General features: G+C 38.4%; 1 protein-coding gene across 9 annotated transcripts in view; it reads right to left on the bottom strand.

Annotated features, from left to right (window-relative positions):
- myo3b (myosin IIIB) overlaps nt 1-22,779 on the bottom strand; it is a 586,128-nt gene that overhangs the window by 558,849 nt on the left and 4,500 nt on the right. The window contains exon 1 of one of the 9 annotated variants that reach the window (XM_072579294.1): nt 7,736-8,012. The exons of the other annotated variants lie outside the window; for them this stretch is intronic. The gene's annotated coding sequence lies outside the window, so the exon portion shown is untranslated. Of the gene's footprint in view, nt 1-7,735; nt 8,013-22,779 lie in introns of those variants that run through there. 9 annotated transcript variants of the gene reach the window in all.

Here is a 22,779-nt window from a genome sequence, read left to right as displayed (position 1 = left end):
TTGTAGAAGGATTGAGTTCTGGAGCCGCAATATTATGCTGCAACTATACAAAACGCTAGTGCGGCCACACTTGGAATATTGTGTACAGTTCTGGTCGCCATATTTCAGGAAGGATGTGGAAGCATTGGAAAAGGAGCAGAGGAGATTTACGAGGATGTTGCCTAGTCTAGAGGGAAGGTCTTATGAGGAAAGGCTGAGACACTTGGGTCTGTTCTCATTGCAAAGAAGGCGGCTAAGAGGGGATTTGATAGAGACATACAAGATGATCAGAGGATTAGATATGGTAGACAGTGAAAGTCTTTTTCCTAGGATAATGACGTCAGCTTGTATGAGGGGGCATAACTACAAATTGAGGGGTGATAGTTTTAAGACTGATGTCAGAGGAAGGTTCTTTACGCAGAGAGTGGTAAGGGTGTGGAATGCCCTACCTGTCAATGTAGTTAACTCAACCACATTCGGGAGGTTTAAACAATCCTTGGATGAGCACATGGATGATGATGGGATAGTTTAGGGTGAGGAGCTGAGAATAGTTCACGGGTCGGCGCAACATCGAGGGCCAAAAGGCCTGTTCTGCACTGTACTGATCTATGTTCTATGTTAATAGTCATTGTAACTTTAATAGATACAGGCAGTATTGTTGATGCCTCAATATAAATCTTGAGTTGTGACTGCAGTAAGTGATGTAGATCAGTGACAGCTTCCTTGGTGAAACAAACAAAATGCTGATTTTCAGTAATGTTAGTATCAGTGAAGTATTTCCTGGAGACCCAGAATAGATATGGCTCCCTATGCAGTGTCCTCCTACTCTCCCTCACTCTGTTCTACCTCCTGTCCTAGTGATGCCTTCCTCGTTACTTCCCATTGTCCAACATTTCCAACAACATCTTCCCAAGGCAACTAGGGATGGACAATAAAGGCTGCTAGCAATGACACCTACACATATGAATGACTACAAAAAGCTCAGAGTGGTCCACCCCAGAGGGATCAGAATCCGGAAATCTAAGAGAAATGGAGATAATTCAGGAAAGTGGGACTGATATAGATGTTCTGTCTTGATCTCAATGACCTGATGGTTTACTCCTGTCCCTACATCACTACCACCCACAGGCTGTGACTGAACTTTTAAAACAAAAATTCTTAGTATGTGGGCATCATTGGTTAGGCCAGTATTTATTGACCACCCTTACGTGCCTTGAAAAGGTGGTGGTGAACTACCTTCTTGAACTACTGCAGTCAATTTACTGTCGGTAGACCAATAAAGCTACTGGAAAGGACGTTCCAGGATTTTGACCCAGCAACATTATAGGAACAGTAATATATTTTCAAGTCAGAATGGTGCAGCGCTTGGTGGGGAACTTGCTCCCCTTTTCCTTCTAGACAGTAGTGATTGGGATTTGGAAGGTGAATCTTTGCTGTGCATCTTTTAAATATTACACATAGTGCTGCTACTGAATCAGAAGTAGTATCTCATTTTATTAAAACAAATTTCACTCAGTATGGATTGATTTATTGATAAGATCATGGGGAGAAAAGGTTGCAAAATCACAAATACAAAAGCATTTCATAATAGAGATACTGAAAATTTGAAATAATTTGATGACAGTTCACCCACATGATAAGTTAACCTGCTGGGTATTTCCAATATTTGTGATTTTTATTGCAGCATTACTAAGCCTGTCCTTTCACTCTGAATAATTATATCACTGCTGGTAACAGAACAGGAAATTCCAGAGAAAAATGTTTATTTCACAAGTAAAAGAGACCATTCAACAAGAACAATAATATTAAGTCGAAGTATTCTCCATTTGTGAAATAAAAATTATACTTCATGGCCTAATGTCTGATTAGAATAGAGAACAAATGGTTATACCTCTTGTTGCTTTGTTAAAAATATAATGCATTGCAATAAAGCATTGCTTTTAGTGAAGGTTACTTTGATGAGGGATAAAATACAATGCAGAGCATCTCAGTTGCCATGGTAATCGTTCAGCCAACTTGCACATGAGATCAAATTATAAAAATAATTAGCTATCTGCAATTAACATTCAATAGCCTCAAATTTCATTTCTACATATTGGGATTTGCTCAATGATAACGAAGTACTTCAGGATATTTTTAAAGAACATACATATTTCTACAACCACAAAATATTTTGGTTTACATCTGCATTGTTATTTTCAAGTTTGCATACAAACATTAAAAGTACAATGAAAAATTACAATAAAAAGGCATCAATCTTTCAGTCCAGCGCTGTCTCCTTTCAATTATTGCACAATCTACAACTCCTAATGTAAAACCCAATTTTGAGTTGAAACAAGGCAAGACATGAGTTCTAGTTTAGTTTAGGATAGATGTGAACCATTTAATTCTATACTTTGAACATTAGCAAGTCTTATTAAAGGTGATTTTCTGATTGATTTGGCAACCAAACTCATTAATAACCTGCACAAGTATTATATTATCAAACTAAATATTGGCTTTTACTGTACTTCATTATCTGGCTGAAAGGGTATCAAGTTACTTCTAGGAATTATTTCCTGATACAGAATGATTTAGCAATATGAAATGTGTACTTTAAAATACTTTATCTTTCTGCAAACAGATGCACATATATCTCAGATCAAACTAATTTAATTCAAATCTTTAAAAGAGTTAAACCTTAATTGGTTTTGTTGTGGGAAAATTCTGCCACCTCCCTTCTCCAAGATCTGTTGTGAAGTATATGCATACAAAGAGCAAAAATTGGGAGTTCATGAAATATAATCAATGAAGAATGTTCCACACAGTAAACAAAATACATGTGGAAGTATTTTGAAAAGTGCAATGTATATTCTGTTCACTTGGAGCTTTTGTATTTATACAAGCAGAGGAGTATGCTAAAGTCTACAGAATCTGTCTAAAAAGGGAAAACATAATTTGCTCGTACAGATAAGTCTGGGTTTGAAGCTGTATCATATTGGGCTCAAAATGTTAACTTTGTTTATCTCTCCACGAATGTTGTCAGACCTGCAGAGTTCCTCCAGCACTTTATTTTCCAGTAAAGTCTAATCCTCTGGAGACTATGCTGTAAATCGTGTACATTTATGCGATGTGCATATATAAGATGCATTAAGACATTAATGATTTTTTTTCTGTATTTTAGAGTATTAGCTCCTAACAGTTAATGTTTAATCAGTGTTCTTTGTAGTTTGTTTGTTACAGTAAAAGTCATAATACCTGATGATATCTTGTGCTATTACTTTATGTTGGACACCGGAAATTCAATCTGTGAATAAAGGAAGACAGTGCACATGCAAATGCGAGCCACATACTGGAAGGATGGTGAGTGAAGTAAGCAATGTTGCTCACTTTCACAATTAGAGCTTATTTATTTGTGTATATGATTTCTTGTGCTCATTTGTAGATTCTTAATTTTCCTTCTAAAACCTGAGATATTATAAACTTCAGAACTTTCATAACTCTTCATAGAGTGAAAGCAGCAATAACACTGGAATAAAATATTAGGGGTAGAGAACGGACTTATACAGGAATTGAAAGCAATTAGCCATACCTGGGATAAGGAGGAGTCAAAGCTACATGAACAAGACTGTTTTGACAACTGCTTGATAATTGACTGCTTCGTGCCACAAGGACAACTGATTGCCTGCAGAAGAATTTAAGGAAATAACTGCAAGAAAGCCATGAATTCAAGCACACAGTCAGTGCTAAATGTAACAAGAAATTACTTTCTGATAAGAAGGTAAACTTGATGGTTTCAGAAAAATGGCCAACAATTTGGATGAAAGAATCAAAAAAATCATTAATACTGTAAAACCATAGACCTGAAGGTCAAAAATCTGTGTAAGAATCCAACAGCAGCACAATGCAGCAGCAGAACTTCAAAGAACACTGCACAAGGATCGAACCCTAGACACTTCCAGAGACAGACACTGTTGGTTGAAATGGTAACTAAATTCCACCATTAATCAGGTAATAGTCAAGTTGAGTTGTGAGGCTTAACTTGCTTACTCGAGGGGTCTTATTTTGGTTGCTACTTGCAATTAAGAATAAATCATTGTTTCAGTGTTTGATTGTCTGTGAGACTTCTTAATATGTCACCAAATTAAAGGTAACTTGTGGTGATTTACCCACAACATGTCCACTTTCTGGGCCTGGTTTTCAAGTCCACAAATACTGGGACTGCTGGGACAACAATGTCTAAACTAAATTAAATTCTCTTTTGTATTCATCCAATAAATGATTGCAGTTTGAAATTGGGAACTCTGTTGTAGATAGAGAAAAGTTTTCTGTGGACTGTCTCTCCCGTATGCATGCATTTTAGGTTGTTACTTACGTAATTTATTTTCTCTTCATTTTCAGCTGTAGAAAAAGTTGAGAGTTGTTAACCCAGAAGAGCCAGTTGTTCCAGGCCTAGAGTTTACTGTAATGTCAGCCACTGGAAGAGTACAGTGGGTTTGAGTAGGAGTGGCATGAATAAAGGTAAACTGTTTAATTGTGTTCCTGGCCATCCGCCCAGCACCTAATCTTTTATTTCTTTAATGGGCATAAAAGAAAGTTTGCAAACTCCTGCTTAGAGAACAGTTTGGTTTCAAACAATCTTTAGATCTGCTCTACTTCCAAGGATCATCTGAAAGCCAAAAACCAGTCTTCAAAAAACTGTTTTGATCCTACAGCGGGATCAGCAATAGTAGGAAATCATCACTAAACTGTAGAACTGATCTACACTACAAGAAGAAATATCATGGTAAGCATGGTTGTTGAAGAGTTGGGAGAAGCTTGAATATAGGGAAAGAATTGTATTCAAAGAAGACAAACAGGATTGAAAAAGATACATTGGAAAGAAATGTGGAAGAATAAAAGTAATTGCATATCTGTCAAGTTGAACAAGAGGAAAAGATTCTGGAACTGGAAAACCATATAACACCAAGACCATATAACATCTATACCTTTTCTATACTGACGACTGCAATTGGATCAGCACAAAGTCATAATAACAGATTAGATCATTTTGATGAAACATGCTCATAATTAAGTGGAGAGCTAATATATCTCAAATAGATGTTAAGAATAAAATTTAACAAGCAGTCCACAAGTAACTGGAGAAAAGATTAACTTGTTTTAGCATTTCTAAACAACATAAAAAGAAAGCCTCTTCTAAAGTATTGGACTGGGGTGGACAAAGTTAAAAATCACATGACACCAGGTTATAGTCCTACAGGTTTATCTTGAAGTACAAGCTTTCTGAGGACTGCTCCTTCATCAGGTACCTGATGAAATAAACCTGTTGCACTATGTTCTAAAGTGTGTCAATTCTCATGCTTTGGACAAAGTATTGCATTCTTCACAATCACAGTGGCAAGGTCGGAACTCAAAACCCAATCAGCACTGATCCATAGATTAGGAAGACAACACACTAATACTCAATGTTAAACCATTGCAATCCAGCCTAGATTCAAGATTGCTGTTGCTGATAGCATCTTCTTCAAGATTGGTATCTTTTTGTATTCTCTATTGTAACAGAGAGAGAACGTCAATGGAGAAATCTCCATTTCTGGCTGATCATTTTCAGAATGGAGAAAACAATGCAGCCACACTATTTGTTATTATCCTCCCTATTTGTCCTGAGTAAGTGATAGTAAGTTTTCATTGCAATTCACTGTAGTCAATGCACTGGGTGTGCCCTTTCTAATCCAACCTTATGCCCAGGGCAGCAGATCCCAGGATTTTAATCAGTGAACTTGAAACTAAGTTTTAAGGATGAAGGAAAAAATACACACTTTTTAAGCTCATTTGGTGTCTTCAAAATGATACTGCTGCTATCATCTGCCGCCTTTGTAGGAGGCCAAAATCACAGATTGGATGTTACCAAGACGTCTGGCTCAGTGAATTCAATGCATCCTATAGATAGACACAGGGAACATAGTAGGTAAATAGACAGACAGCTTTATATAGGACCAAATTTCTTGAGTGCTGTTCCATCACACTCCTCCTTTCTGCCTTGAAAATGATGGAGATGCTTAAGGGAATCAGGAGGTGAGCCACTAGTCACCCCCATAGCACTAAATGGGCAAATTAATGTTCTCTAATCTTGTCATAAATAAATCAATTTTCACTTTCATTTTTCAAGACCTATCACCCCTCCCCCCTCAAAGAATTTTAAATATCTTAAGCATGACCCATTCAATTTTTTCTCTTCCACTAAAAAGGTTACATTTCCTTAGTCTTACTACTAAATTCGAGATGGCTACTATAGAAAATAAACTGATATTTCCATAGCACCATTTACATTCACAGGACATGTCAAAGTACTTCACTGTATTTGTATTAGTCACCATTATAATCCTGGAAAACAGGGCAGTTATTGCACAGAGCAAAAGTACTTCAATCAGCAATAAAATACTTAACCAGTTGGTCTGTTTTTCAGATATCGGCTGAGAGATTAATGTTGGTCAAGATACTCTCACCTTCTGCAGAATAATTGTACAAACACATATTTGTTTTATCATACTTAACAGCAAAAAATAGGTTAGTACCAAATAATCTTGTAAATAAATCAGTGCAGAATTCAGAAAATCTGTACCCAGTACTGCACCTAAAGATCAGGAGCAGGAGTTGGCCTATGCCCCAATTAGATTCTGTTTTGCCATTCAATCAGATCAGATTGTGACCTATACTCTACTTAAGGTCTTTAAATAGAACTTTAAATATCTTAAGCATGCCCCAATTTTCTCTCCTCCACTAAAAGGTTACATTTGATTAGTTCTGCTACTAAATTTGAAATGGCTACTACAAAGAAATAAACTTGTATTTCCAAGGCACCATTTACATTCCATACTTAAGGACTATTCCTAAGAATTGTTCCATATAAACCTTGAATCCCTTGCCAATCAAAAAATATCTACCTCTGCTGAGTAATTCTAATGACCCATCCTTCAAAAATAAAAGTATCTAAACATTAATGAGCATCAAGAAATTCTTCCTCATTTGTTTTAAAGTAGTAAATCCATTATTCTGCAACTATGCTGTCTAGTTCTAGATTTCCTCATGAGCAGAAACATCCTTTCAGCATCTGTCTTGTTAAACCCCCTCAGAATGTTATGTATTTCAATAAGATCGCCACCCACTCATTCTGCTGACCTCCAATAAGTGCAGAAACTTGATCAACTTTACTTCTTGAGTTATCTCCTTCATCCCAAATCTCAACCGAGTGAGCCATCTCTGAACCGTTTCCATTACTCTAATATGATGAGACTCCAAATTTGGGCAATCAGTATCTGATGGAGATAGTGTGAACATAACACAAAAACATATTTAATACTCCACATATGACTCCCCTGCTCTATCGTTATTATCCATTAAACAAATTACAGACATACGGACAACTTTTGAGATGAGTTAGAGAAGCAAAACAAAAACAGTGGTGAAGAAATTAATTCCCTTAACTAATAGAAAAGAAGTGACAACTACAACAACGTCCAGAACACGTGCTGAATCCATCCGTGTGAGGTTTGCTGACCCTGATGCCCAAGGTCTGAAACAGGCGAGTTGCGGATTCCTTTTGCGCTTCCTGATGGTACTCTCCATTCAGAGACACAGAAAGACTCACAAGATCGGAGGGCAGACAGTATGTAAGAAATGTGAGCCATGCCCGATAACAACTTGCAGTTTTGTTCTGCAGCCGGGTGCTACACATCTTACTTCACCCAACGCAAGTTTAAAAACAAATGTCACTTACCTTTTAACAGACAACTTCCAGCCCTCTTTTGAAGAGGATAACGAGTGTGACACAGACCCGAAAAAAATCCCAAGATCCAATTTACGTTCGATTTGATAGTGTAATGCTCAAACTGATTTAGTGTCCCGATTAGAATAGTCGACGGCGTAATGCCGATTTTAGGTTGGTACACTGAACACTTCGAAATTGTTAACTGGAACTCGCTCACTTCCGACATAGACTCGGTGCAAAGAATAATCCTGATCCACACGCACTTTGGGCTAATGTTTCGCACAAAATAAATTGAGTGTTACGTGACCAATTTCCTTCCCACCACGGCGTCTTTTATATGATTTTTGCAAGCTTTTGAAAAAATTATCAGCCCTGAACACTGGGTGGAACGTTTTTAAAATGCACACCTTGGTCAGAGTTCAAGGTTGGTTGATAATTAAAATTCAATGAATAGCTGAACCCAGCTTTGATCAGAAAGGTAGTAGTGGAACAGTCCAAAGAAAGTAGATATGTTTATTTTTAAAAGAGCATCACAGCCTTTCTTACGGGTTGGCACAGTAGGCGACAACTAGCGATTCGGGTTCGATTCTAGGCGAGGGTGACTTTGTGAAATGTGTATGTTTTTCCTGCAACAGTCCAAGATGTATAGGTTGGCGGATTGGCCATGGCAAATACAGAGTTGTAGGGATGGTGGGTCTGAATGGGTGCTCTTCGGAGGGTCGGTGCAGACTCGATAGGCCAAATGGCATCTATGATTTTTAAACATCATGAAAAAAAAACTTACCCATGGATCTATTTCAAATGGAGAGTTTGCAACAGAAACTCCTGAATTTATGAAAAATCTCCATTGTTCATTTAACAATCATGACAGAAGATTTTTTTATCCTGACGCAAAAAAATGCAAGTTGCTTGCTCTACCGTACTGCTGTCAGAGATTAAATATATTAAAATATCTAGCCTTGGTTCAATTAAGAAAAAGAGCAATAGTTACATAATCTGTTCCTTGTAGGGTACCGCTGTGACGACTATAAAGGTGCATCAAACTCACATTTGCAGTTGATAAGACAGCAGTGCACCTACAATTACCATTAATGGCCACCTAAGACTGATGTCATCCATCAAAGATGGACTCAGGTCATGCAGCAAGGGCAGTGTTCACTAAATGTACATCACAATTATTCTCCTGTGTAAAATTGGCATTGTAATTTTTATTATCCCATCATCATAAGCATGTAAGTGGCTGAAACCATCATATGCAGCTTAAATTCACAGTTTAAAAATAAGGGGGAGGCCATTTAGAACAGAGTTGAGGAGAAACTTCTTCACCCAGAGAGTGGTGGGTGTGTGGAATGCTCTGCCCCAGAAGGCTGTGGAGGCCAAGTTTTTGGATACTTTCAAGAAAGAGTTGGATAGAGCTCTTAAGGATAGTGGAATCAAGGGTTATGGGGTTAAGGCAGGAACAGGATACTGATTGAGGATGATCAGCCATGATCATAATGAATGGTGCTGCTGGCTCAAAGGGCAGAATGGCCTACTCCTGTACCTATTGTCTATTGTCTAAATTCTAGTTTAATAGTGATGGAGAGGTTAAGAATCCAATTGTGAAATCCATAAAAATGGCCTCCATGAACATAATACATCGCAATCTCTCATTTTCTCTGAAATTGCCCAGGTTGTTGAACCTTATTTTCCCCACTAATTTTCTCCTATTTTTACAGTAAAAATAGAACAAATCTTGAAGATTAAAATTTGCAGTAAAATGAATTTCTCTTCATAATTTTTGAAGAGGAACACAAAGTCAGAGCTGCTTTGGATGCAGAATGCTTATGCTTAGTGGAATCATAAACTGTACCTCGAATTGTGCCATTATAAGATTTTTTTTTCCTTTGAGATTTCACTGTATCAAAGACTGCAGAGAGGTCAAATAAAGTAGTATGTCATGGTCAGAATAAGAGATCATTTTTCACTTTGGTTAGGGTTGTTTCACTGTTTTGACAGACATGCACATTTGTTTAACAGATTGAAACAGAATTGCAGGAAAGTTTTGCACGGATATGACAAGTGACTATATCTTCAATGTGGAAGGGAAAGGAAGTCTGGCAATGAGATGGTTTGCAAATATGGAAGGGCCAGATGAGGAAGGGTGTGATGATACTGCTTTAAAACTGGAGGAACATTACCTGAGATGAGGTTACAATACATTATAATATCAATCAAACGGGGGGCGCAGGAAGGGAAGTCAGATCATACATCACTTCAATGAACAAAGGACTAGTGCAATTGTAGAAGGGTCTCGTGGGCAAAAGGAACTCAAAGAGACCAAGTTGTGACTTGAAGAAAAACTATAAAGATGAATAGAAGGCCAGAGCTTTGGCAGACACATCCATTTGGATGGCAAAGTGCAATCTTAGTGAAATATATAAGTCCCTTGTACTTGTTAGGTATGAGGGTGAATGGATTGCGGAGAGGTTTTAGAAACTATTTCAGAATGATAAAGGAAACTTATTTTTATGTTATGGTATGGCATGTCAGCCACGTAATGGGAAGTCACAAATATACCAAGTGTCCTACAAAACACATCTGCAAGAAGACCATACAAGCTAAGCTCTGGGTTTCGAAATGTGAGTAGTGACTGGAGCCACTATCATGCATCTGCATAGCAGAGAACTAAAATGGATAGCATCTTCAGGGAGGTAGTCACACTTCAAGTTAGGAGCATACAAATACAAAGGGAATGGGTGACTGCCAGGCAATCTAAATCAGTGGTTTCCAATCTTTGTAAGCACAAGATCACTTTTTGAATTTAAATGCAACCCTGGATATATTCCAAAGTAAAGAAGATGAAAAGATGTAGGAGCAGAAGTAGATCAATCAGTCTATTGAGTCTACTCTGCAACTCAATGAGATTATGGCTGATCTGATAACCCTCAACTCCACTTTTCTCCCTTTTCCCCATAGTTTTTGATTCTCTTTCTATTGATCTTTCTATCTCAGCTTTGAAGACATACATGGACCCAACATCTACAGCCCTCTTCAGTAAAGAATTTCCTCATCACCTTAAATAGCAGAGCCCTTATTCTGAAATTATGCCCTCTGTCCTAGACTCTCCCACAAAGGGGAAAACATCTATCATGTCAAGACTCCTAGCAATCTTATTCTTCTAAACTCCAATGAGTAAAGGCCCAGCCTACTCAACCTCTCCTCACAAGAAAATCTCTTTAATTTCAGGATCCGAACCTGGTGAATCTTCGCTGGACTGCCTCCAATAACAATATGTCTTTCCTTAGATGATGGCTCCAAAACTGTTCACTGTATTCCATTTTGTGTTCTGCACAACCCGCAAACACCTGATGAAGGTACAGTGCTCTGAAAGCTAGTGTTTCCAAATAAACCTATTGGACTATAACCTGGTGTTGTGTGTGATTTTTAATTTTGTAACATTCCATTTACCTTCCTATTACCTGCTGAACTTGGATGAGGACACCCAAATCTTTCAATTTGGTTCTAACATTAAGTTCCCTAGTTAACAGTGTATGGTTTATACCCTTCCGAGAACTATTCTTCCTCACTCTTTTGCTTGGAGCCACAAACTATTTTCTTAAAAGTCTAACACTGTTTCTTAAATGTCCTGGCTGCTAAAGTCCTTTCCCAGTTGAATCCAGCCAGCTCTGCCCTCATTCCTTTGTAATTACTCTTATTTAAGCTGAGTACGGTTGTTTCTGACCTAAGTTCTTCTCTCTCAAAACTAAACGCTAAATTCTACCACGTTATGATCACAATTTCCTAGGGGATCTTTTACGTTGTCATCATTTATTAAACCCTGCCTCATTAGACATCATCAGATCAAAATAACCTGACCACCTATTGAATGTCTAAGCAAACTTAGCGAACTGAATGGTCTACTTCAGCTCCTATATTCGTAAAAGGAGAACTTATTGAAATATCTAAGACGAAGGAGAGGCTCAACAGGGTAGTTGCAAGGATGATGTTTTGTTATGTACGAGTCCAGAACTAGAAGACACAGCTTTAAAAATAAGGGGTGTTCCATTTAATCAGGAGATGAAGAAAAATCTATTTTGAAGGTCTATTCTTTATAAATGCTCCACTCCAGACAGCAGTGGAGGCTTGGTCTTTGGATATATTCAAGGCCAGACTGATCAGAGCTGCAAAGATGTTAAGGATTATTATGGGACAGAAAAGTAGAATTAAGGTTATGATCAGACCAGCCATCATCTCATTGAAAGACAGAGTGGCTCAAAGAGTCAAATACTCCACACCTACTCCTATTTCTCATGTGCTTAAGTTCTTAATCATAATTATCACCTATATGCACTCAAAAGGAGAATACCAAAGCTGAATGCTCTGGGAAAGTTGTGGCACAATTATTCTGAGGGCAAAACTTCAACAAGGATTTCCAACATAGAATCAGACAACTTGCAGGCAACAGAAAATGTTCAGATTTTCCCCTGTGATAATTTCCATGTGACAAAGATGTGCTCATGCAATGCGCTCATGCTTTTGCCATAAATTTAACAGGAATTAATTTGCCTGTAAGTTTATTTAATTCAATTCAAAAATCTAAGAACATCAATTCAATTGAGTTCCTGCTCCTGTTTTTGAGAACAATTGAACAAGGAGCTGGAATAAACCATCGAGCACACTCTACCAATTAATTAGATCATGACTGATCTGATTGTACTCTAAAATCTGCATTCCAGTCTACTCTTCAGGTATCCTTTTAACATATTGCTTACAGAGGAACTATCCACTTCTGCCGTAGAATACATCTGAGATTTATGTTCCACAGTCTTTTCAGGAAGAGAGTTTCAAAAGCTCAGAAACATGCTGAAAACTGTTTTGCTTCATCTCTATATTAAATGGATGTTCCCTTACCTTTAAACCAACCTCTAGCTTTAGATTTTTACACAAGAGGAAGCATCCTATCTAGCTGGTCATATCGACTCAGTTTAGCACTCTCAGGATCTTGTATGGTTCATTCAAGTTGCCTCTTATACTTTTAACATACTTCTGTATTCAATTCTCTTTGCAATGACTGATAACATTCTATTAGTTTTCCTAATTATTCCCTGTACCTGAAGACTAACATTTTGTGATTCATGTATAAGGATACCCAAATCCCCCTGCATCTCAAATTTCTGCAAATTCTCACCATTTGAATAACTTTTTTTATATTTCCTGCTGCTAAACTGGAAAATTTCATGTTTTCTCATATTACACTCCATTTTCCATACCTTTCCCACTCATTTATCCTAATTCTATCTTTTCATAACTAAGTTCTCATCACTTCTTACTTTTGTACCTATTTTTGCATCATCAACAAATTTGGCAATCATTCCTTCTGTCTTTTCACCTATTGCTTATGTAAAATGTGACCAGTTGAGGTCTATAAAATCATAAGACACAGGAGCAGAATCAGGATATTCCGCTGATTGAGTCTGCTCCACGATTCAGGGAGAAAGTGAGGACTGCAGATGCTGAAGATCAGAGCTGAAAATATGTTGCTGAAAAAACGCAGCAGGTCAGGCAGCATCCAAGGAGCAGGAGAATCGACGTTTCGGGCATGAGCCCTTCTTCAGGAATTCCTGAAGAAGGGCTCATGCCCGAAACGTCGATTCTCCTGCTCCTTGGATGCTGCCTGACCTGCTGCGCTTTTCCAGCAACACATTTTCAGCGCTGCTCCATAATTCAGTCAAGACTGATATATTTCTTCATCCCATTCTCCTGCCTTCTTCCCATAACTCTTGATCCCCTTACAGTCAAGAACCTAAATCTTAAATGACTTGGCCTCTATAGCAACAGATTCGACAGATTCACCACCCTCTGGCTAAAGAAATTCCTCAAAATCTGAGTGCTAAAGGGCCGCTCTTTCACTCGAAGGCTGTGTCCTAGGATCCTAGTCTCTCCTACTAATGGAGGCATCTTTTCCATGTCCACGCTATCCAAACCACTCAGTACTTTTTAAGTTTCAGTCATCCCCCTGTCATCCTTCTAAACTCCATCATATAGAGATCCAGAGTCTTCAGCTGCTCTTCAGATGACAAGCCCTTCATTCCTGGAATACTTCTTGTAACTCTCATCTGGACCACCTTCAAAGCCAGTATACCCTTCCTCAGTTACAGGGCCTAAAACTGCTCACAAAATTCCAAGTCTGGTCTGACCAGAGCTTTATATGGTATCAGCAGTACATCTCTGCTCTTGTATTCTAGCCCTCTTGAAATGAATGCTAACATTACATTTGTCTTCCTTACTACCAACTGAACCTGCATATTAACTTTAAGTGTATTCTGAACTAGGATCCCAAATCTCTTTGTGCTTTCGATTTCCAAAGCCTTTCATTTAGAAAATGGTCTATTCTTCCTATGTAAGTGTATAACTTCACACTTTCAACACTATATTCTATCTGCCACTTCTTTCCCACTCTCCTAGCCTGTCCATGTCCTTGTGCAGCCTCCCTGCCTCCTGAACATAACCTGCTCCTCCACTTACTTTGGTGTCATTTGCAAACTTAGCAACAATGCCCTCAGTTCCTTTGTCCAGATCATTTACATATAATATGAATTGTTGTCTGCCCACCAACACGGAACCCTGCACAAGTTCACTAGTTGTCATCCCGAAAAAGACCCCTTTATCTTCACTATCTGCCATCTGCCATCAGTTCTATAGATGCCACTAAGTTGCCCCTAACACCATGGGCTCTTATTTAGCAGTCTCCTGTGCAGCACCTTGTTAGTGGCCTTCTGGAAATCCAAACAGATATTGTACACTGGTTTTCCTTTATATAACTTGCTTGTCACCTCCTTGAAGAATTCTGACAAGTTTTTCAGGCATGTCAAGTCCAAGCATTATGGCACACACTTGTTACGTCTTGCCAACCTGATAAAGTCCCATTTGTGACTACTCTGCTTTCTGTCACAAAAATAGAAATTGCTGGTGAAACTCAGTAGGTCTGGCAACATCTATGAAGAAAGCAGAGTTAATATTGAATGCGGTGATGCTTCATCAGAACTGTTTTCTTCTAGTCAGCCAATCAGTCCACTACGCCAGAACTTTTATTTTCCATGTAACTCTGTGTGTGGTACTTAATAAAATGCTGATGGAAATCTAAGTACAGTATGACCATCTGTTCTTTTATATCCCCAGCACATAATAAATCCTCAACAACTTAATAGTGCTTTCCCTGAGTCTTGGAAGTTTTGGAAAATTAGAACCCATGCCTTACTAGCTATTTCTTTTAAGGCCCGAAGATTAAGTTCATCAAGACCCAAGTACTTGTCAGTCCACAGTTCCAACAATTCACTCATTACCACTACTTTGTTGATAGTAATTTTCCAGAGTTTCTCCCTAATTTCTACTTCCTGAGTTATAGCTGCTTCTGGAATGTTAACTGTATCCTCCGTAGTAAAAACTGATGGAAATATCAGTTCAATTGTGCCATCTCTTTGTTTCGCATTATCAGTAGGAGTTGGGACATCATGTTGCAGCTGTACAGGGCTTGGTTAGGCTACCTTTGGAATACTGTGCTCAATTCTGGTCTCCCTGCTCTAGGAAGGTTCAGAAATGTTGCCTGGGTTGGAAGGTTTGAGTTTTAGGGAGAGGCTGAATAGGTTGGGCTATTTTCTCTGGAGCATTGGAGACTGAGGGGTAACCTTATTGAGGTTTATAAAATCATGAGGGGCATTGAATAGGGTGAATAGACAAAGTTTTACCCCCACGGTAGGGTAGTTCAAAACTAGAGGACATAGGTTTAAGTTGAGAGAGGAAAGGCTTAAAAGGGGCCTAAAAGCAACTTTTTCACGGAGAGGATGGTGTGTGTACAGAATGAGCTGCCAGAAGAAGTGGTGGAGGTTGGTACAATTACAACATTTAAAAGGCATCTGGATGGGTATATGAATAGGAAGGGTTTAAGAGGGATATGGGCCAAATGCTGGCAAATGGGACCAAATGGATAGCTGGCTGGCAGGGACAAGTTGAACCAAAGGGTCTGTTTCCATGCTGTACATCTCCATGACTCTAATTCTCCAGACTCACTTTCTATTGGGCTAACAATGACTTTGTTAACTCTATTCTTTAACCTTTCTTGTTGACGATGGATCTAACCTATGGAATTTTTCTTAATTGATGAAACATATACATGTATCAATACTGAAGGTAGCTACATATAGTTCCAAGTTATTAGGAGGATACTAGCAGCAACAACACAAGCCTGTACCTCTCAAATGTGTGTGGAATACCTCAAAATTTGACAATAAAAATTATACATCCAATTTAGCTTTACATTAAAAGCTTTGTACACTTTAACCTTCATCCAAACATGTGTATCTTTACTTAATCAACAGTCGCTTGTCTGCAGTAATTTACAGCATAACATCAAGAAAGGTTACAATGATCCACAATGACAAAGTTTCATGTAAATCTAACCATGAAAATAAAGCACCATATACAGTATAAACATTTGTGTAAAGTGCATTCAATCTTAATGACAGCAATCTAATGAATTCACTTAATTCAATTGTTCATCCATATTTCTCTGAACCATCGCTAAGTAACAGGTGTCCCAGGGGATAGATGTTGATCTCACTAATAAATTATTCACACCCTATTGTAATGGCATTATGAACCTTTTTAAACTATTCAAATGTCTAAACTAGTCTGATAATGACAAAGCGGATGATTATGCTAACTACTCGTTCGTGAAAATTTATTCTTTGGAGTTCAGAACATAAATTTACTAATTGAAAAGTACTGAATAAATGTTGAACATTTTGTCAACACCAAGATGTGCTTAGAAGCCCATCATTAAATTACAAATTTAAATGATACTATTTTATAATTCATTAAATGAGTTTCAACAAACTTGGATCCTGTTTAGTTCAGGTCTAAGATTGAATCATCTTTGTTACAAATGATATCATTGAATTGTACAGTTCCATTTTCCATTTTGTAAACTAAAAAAAAAGACCTGCCGTTATACAGCGCCTATCTTGACTATCTGATGTCTCAAAGTGCTTTACTTTTGAGGTAATGTCACTGTTGTAATATGGAAAATATAGCAGGCTGGTTGTGTACAATAAGGTTCAATAAACTGTAAAATTACAATGATTCCTTGTGACATCGTTTGAGGGATGAATATTAGACAGGATATCAGTGGTAATTCACCTGCTCTTCTTCAAAACAGTGTCATGGAGCCTTTTACATCCATCTGAGATGGCAGGCAGGGTCCTTTTTAATATCTCACCTGAAAGATAGCACCTTCAACAACAGTTCCTCAACACTATACTGGAGTGTCAACGTCAATATTTGTGTTCAAGGTCAAGATGTGGGACCTAGAACCTTCTGACTCAGAGGTAGTGTACTCCCAATGGAATCAGAGCCGGTATTGCTTCCAGTGAACTTTGCTTAAGGATCAAAATGTTTAATTTCAAAATATATCAAATAATTCTATCTCAACTATTCACACGTCTGAGCCTCTTTCCATAAAAGTACCGTGACTGCACAGAGATCAATGTTCTGATTTCTCAAAACTATTATATGGAAAAAGCATTGGCATATAAAACCATAAAAGTCTTCTAGTTCAGTGGTTACTTTTACAGTCATCACAATAGCTTTTTAGATATCCAGATTGCTTGTTTGATTTTGGATTGTACAAAAAAATGTTAAAGGCAATGGCATAAAATGATATAGGTTAGAAGCCACACGACACCAGGTTATAGTCCAACAGGTTTATTAGAAATTGCAAGCTTTTGTAGTGCTCCATTGGGAGTACATTGCCTCTGAAGTCACCTAATGAAGGGGTGTGCTCCAAAAGCTTGTGATTTCAAATAAACCTGTTAGACTATAACCTTGTGCCATGTAACTGTGATCTTGTCCACCCCAGTCCAACACAGCACCTTCACATCAATAGCGATATTTGAGAAGATTCAGTGAGTGTCTCTGGTGAAGCACTGGTGGTATATCCCGCCTCTCTATTTATAGGTCTTGGTTTCTTGAGGTGATTCTTGGTTTCTTCACATCATATTATAACATATCTCAAGGTAACTTTGTCATTTTAAAAATATTTTATAAGAATATGAATATTTACATATTGTCAAACAACTTTTCGCATTTAATTTCCTGTCAGATTAAATTTGCAACTCTACCAATCTCCAACTTAAATCCAATGCAGTCTGATTGTTGAAGGAAGAATGCATTACAGAATGGGAAGTTTATGACAGCGTTGATTATCCATCCTTCATATCCTTAGGATATCCCAAAATATTTTAAAGTTTATGGAATATTTTGGGAATATAGATATCACAGTAACTAAGAAATACAGCATCTAATTTGCTCCCAAAGCCCCACCAATAGCAGTCAAGTAAACTTCGTTTGGTGTTCACCGAACTATAAGCGTTAGCCCAAACTCAAGAAGAACTCTTCTTTTCTCTGTAAATTACCATGGAATCTTTTACATCCACCTGAGAGAGCAGAAGGGATCTTGGTTAAAGTATCATCCAGAATACCGCATTACCAGTATTCTCTTAGTCCTGGTCTGAGATACTAATGTAGATTGTGTTTGAGTCTCTGCAGTGGTTCTGGTACCCATAACATTCTGACTCAGGCACAAATGCTGCTACTGAGCAAGACTCCTAGTCTGACCACTTTATTTTCCCTTCATAATGCAGGAACACTGAGAAATTACCTACTACCACCTGAAAACTAGTTAGTCTTTTATTTCAGTTGAACAAGATGGAGTTGCTGAAATGGGCATCCAGGATTGATAAAATAGTTCAGAGCAGCCAGTAATATGCTTCTAGATTGAACACAGAAGATATAAAATGACAAAACAGTAGAAAGAAAGACTAAGACATTCTCAGATTAGGAGCTTGAAAAGGAGAAACAGTGGATTCAAGAATTATTAATTGTTGACTTGTCTTGAGTATAAATGAAGAATCAGTGATCAAAAATCAAGGCAATTTTGAATTCAGCTAATGGGAATAATGTGGCAGTTCCAGGAGTGCTTCACTAAGCTATCTGTTGGCCACAAATGCAAACCAGCTAGTTAAAGTCAGGCCACAACAACAGGGGTTCTGAACCATTTAGCTTCTGAGACCATCCCTTCCTGTGTTAAAAAAAAATGCCTGTGATACAAAGCAGTACTTTAATCATTAAAAAAAATCACCACACAATTGAATAGATTACTTTTTTTAAAAACAAAAATCCAAAGAACTGTGGATGCTCGAAATCAGAATCAGAAATTGCAGGAAAAACTTAGGTCTGGCAACATCTGTGGAGAGAAAACAAAGTTAATATTTCGGGTCCAGTGACCCTTCTTCAGATCTGTTTTTTTCCTTTAGATACTAACCAGAAGATTGATTGCACACCTGCAGAGCCTAAATGCTTCTCTAACATACACCTTTGGGGATACTTGTTTTACAGCATCATGTTCATTTTTAAAAGATACTCAGTTTTATGGAATGTAAAGCTGTTTAGCATCTGTCTAACTTCAGGCAGCAAGTGAACAATTCAGGAAATAATTATAATTCTATGATATTTTGATTTATATTTTTGAGTGAGGAAATGACCTCCAAAATGTACAATTGTTATCTCTATTTCACAAATTATTTGAAATCCAGCCATATAAAAACTCTAGCTGCTTTAATCACTGACTAGAAACCAGGTACAAGGGCTGAATCTTACAATATTTTGGCAAAGTGAGAGGTGCATCAAACTTTTTGGAAGGTACTTCACCACAAGATCTAGCAAGCTTCCTCATCATATCTTATCAAACTCATTTCATTAACTACCTGCCCAACCCCAATGCTCCCCTCTTGCCAGTTCTAGCCTTACCTTGACACATCCATTCCTGAACAACGCACCTCTCACCGGATTTCCTCGAATTGACACCATCCTTAAGAGATGGTAGTGCTTATCTAGGTGCACAATCAGTCTGAATGCCTTGCACTGTTCCTGATATTTGCCCAGAATTGACAGACAGGATTAAATTGATGCCTGTCTGTGGGCAGGAGCCTGGAGGTGCTGCTTAATAAGGCATCCTCTTCCCCATGGACCAACAGTGGAGGCCATGATACCAGACCTTGTCCAGGCTGACCACCAAGGTCATTGCAGTCTCAGCCAACTGGAAGAATCCACAGCAATGTAGGAGGGAAGTCAATGACCTACACCACTCCACCTCCATAAGCACACCATTTTCTCTCAATATCTCAATCACTCTTTGCTACTGTATCCACCTCCCAACGAGGCTCACTCTATTGCCTGCAACACCTTCACTCATTCACTGTCACCCATCCAAATCCTTGCATGTCCTGTGTACCATCTACTCATTCACTCAGGACATCTCCCCACCTACAAGGCAACAGCTGTGCCACCTACTTTCACATTCTGTAAAACCTGCCTCTCTCTCATTTCAGAAGTCAGCTACCATACGCCAAAGAGATAAGACAGGTGATGAGCAGCACAACATTCAGCTCCTCACCTCTTATGTGAAGAACATTCTGACTCTGACTGCCTTGAGCAGCTGCCTGGCCATTTCCAAATTCCTGGACAGGAGAATTCAGTTAGGCTCAGAGTGCGTGTATGCTATGACAGCAAGCAAACTGTCCAGAGATGCAGTCTAGTATACTCCCTGAGCTGGCTACATGTCATTGTGTACACAGGTATATTTGCATCAGCAATATAATGATCAGTTTCAGAGAGTCTGAGGTAGAGTGTTAAAGTGCAGAAGCATCCTATAAGTGGGTCAGCTGGTCCTTGTCAGATGCCAAGTTGATGGACATGGGAGTGGGGGGGGGGGGGGGGGGGGAGGGGTGCCCATGGTACCCATGGATCATGCTGTTTAGTGCTGAACAACATGGAGGTGGAAATTGTCAGGTACCTGATCTGACTTCCATGCTGAGAACTGGCGATAAGTGATTGGACATGTTAAAGAGGGTATCATTCGTGTGCAGAAGGGACAGGCAGCCTTGTGTAGGTAGGGGCATGTGCGGTAACTTGGCCCACAATAACCTTGGGTTTTGTTTGTCAACACAGTTAGCCTCAGTGCTAAGTTCTGCAGTGTTTGAGATCGCGTAATACAAGATGGAGAGATTTTTAGTAATATCGAATGTTTTTCATGATCACAGGATGTCTCAAGATACTGTACAACCATGAAATATAGCACAGTTGCATTGCAGGAAATACAGCAGAAAATTTATGCATAGCATACTTACACAAACAGCAAAGTGATAACGATCAGACAATTTCTTTATGATGTTAATAAAATGGATAAATATTAGCATAAGGGCACAGGGAAAACTCCCCTGCTTCTTTTTCAAAGTAATGTCAGGGGATTTCTATATCCACCCAAGGAGGCAGGTGGTCTCTGGCTTGATTTCTCATCTGAAATATGGCACCTGTGACAACACAGCACCTCATCAGTATTTACACTGGAGAACTAGCCTTGATCTTTGCACTCAAGTTCTGGACTGAGAGTGGAGTGGCTGCTTTTGACCTTTATCACATGGGGACAAGGGCATATTCAACCAACTGACTTGGTTTCTCCATGGGCTGGTTCCAATCTTAGTTAGATGCCACTTGTTCTGAAAAAAGAAAAGCATATACTGGTGCAGGTTGCAATTGTGTAGACTGGATACGATAGTGGCTGGATCATTATAGAACAAAGGTCCATGTTAGATAGAATGCTAGTTGTAAACTGCAGTGATACCAAAAATCATACAAATGTACTGGAGACTAGAGCAATGTCAATTCTAAATTTTGAAGGTAACAGCTAATAGGCTGTGAAGGCCCAAGAGAACATACAGAAAAGATTTATGAGACTGGTTCCAGAGATAATGGAATTCAGTTATGAGGAAACTGGAAGAATCTAGGGTTGTTCTCCTTGGAACAGAGAATGTTGAGAGATTTGATGGAAAAGTTCAAAGTCATGAAGGTTCTAGGCAGAGTAGCTAAGAAGCTATTCACATTGGCAAAGGGGTTGATAACCAGACAGCACAGATTTACAATGATTCAAAAGAACCAAGGACAACTTGAGGAAAATGTTTTTGTTTCGTGAGTGGTTTGAACTGGAATGCATTACTGGAAAGGGTGATGGAGTCAGACTCGATTGTGACTTTTAAAAGGGAATTAAACAAGTAATTGAAAGGTAAAATTTTGCAAAGCCATGGGGCAAGGGCAGAAGCAGGAGAGGTGGGACTTGTCAGGTTGCTCTTTCAGGCTCTGGTGCAGATTCAACAGGACAAATGGCGTCCTTCCGAGCTGTAACCTTTCTATGATTCCAACAAAGGCCAGAATCTCCAGTCAAAACCCAATATTACAATGCACAGAAACAAAGTTATACCCCAGTCAAGATTTGTGTCACCCTTCAGTTTGCTATAACTATGCAATCTCCTGTAACTTTGCATAATTATCCTGTTATAAGAGAGTTTTATACAGTTTTCATACGGGATCAAAATACTGATTGTCCTGTGTACTAACACTGTGGCCAAGACATTTTTGTTCTATTTTCTTTCCCAATCCTAGAAAAAATATTGGGACCATAATTGCTGAAAGTACAACTCTAACCAAGGCGTGCAAGATCAATGTAGGATGCGAGGGGGTCCAAGGATCTACCTTCTGAACCAATAAGATTTAAAGTGAGAGGGAGAAACAGAAGAGGAAATAGGTTGAATTTAAGATAAATTAGATACAGAAAGAAATAGAGAAAGAGAGAAAAAACAGATGGAATGGGCAAGTTGAAAAAATTCAAAACTTTTAAAATATATTCAAAAAAGAGAATAATTGACTACATGCAGGAGTCAGCCGATGATTTCAAATGTTTGTGCCTACTTCTCAGTTTCTCTGCAGTTTTTCACCAGAGTTTCATTTGTTCTCTTCCAGAAATGGAAAGATTTAGTGGCAGTACAGGAAGGTAATCTTATCCTTAAAAGGTACTTACATTCTTATGTACTTGTCTTATCTTTCTGCAACAAGTTTATTTTGTTTTGTTATGAAATTAAAACTTTATGTGAACAGTTATGCTTTAAAATGTCTCCAGTAGTTCA

This window comes from Chiloscyllium punctatum, chromosome 10, assembly GCF_047496795.1.
Source record: "Chiloscyllium punctatum isolate Juve2018m chromosome 10, sChiPun1.3, whole genome shotgun sequence".
NCBI classification, from domain to species: domain Eukaryota; kingdom Metazoa; phylum Chordata; class Chondrichthyes; order Orectolobiformes; family Hemiscylliidae; genus Chiloscyllium; species Chiloscyllium punctatum.
Note: the sequence above shows the minus strand (reverse complement) of the source record. Positions and strands in the feature narration are given on the sequence as shown.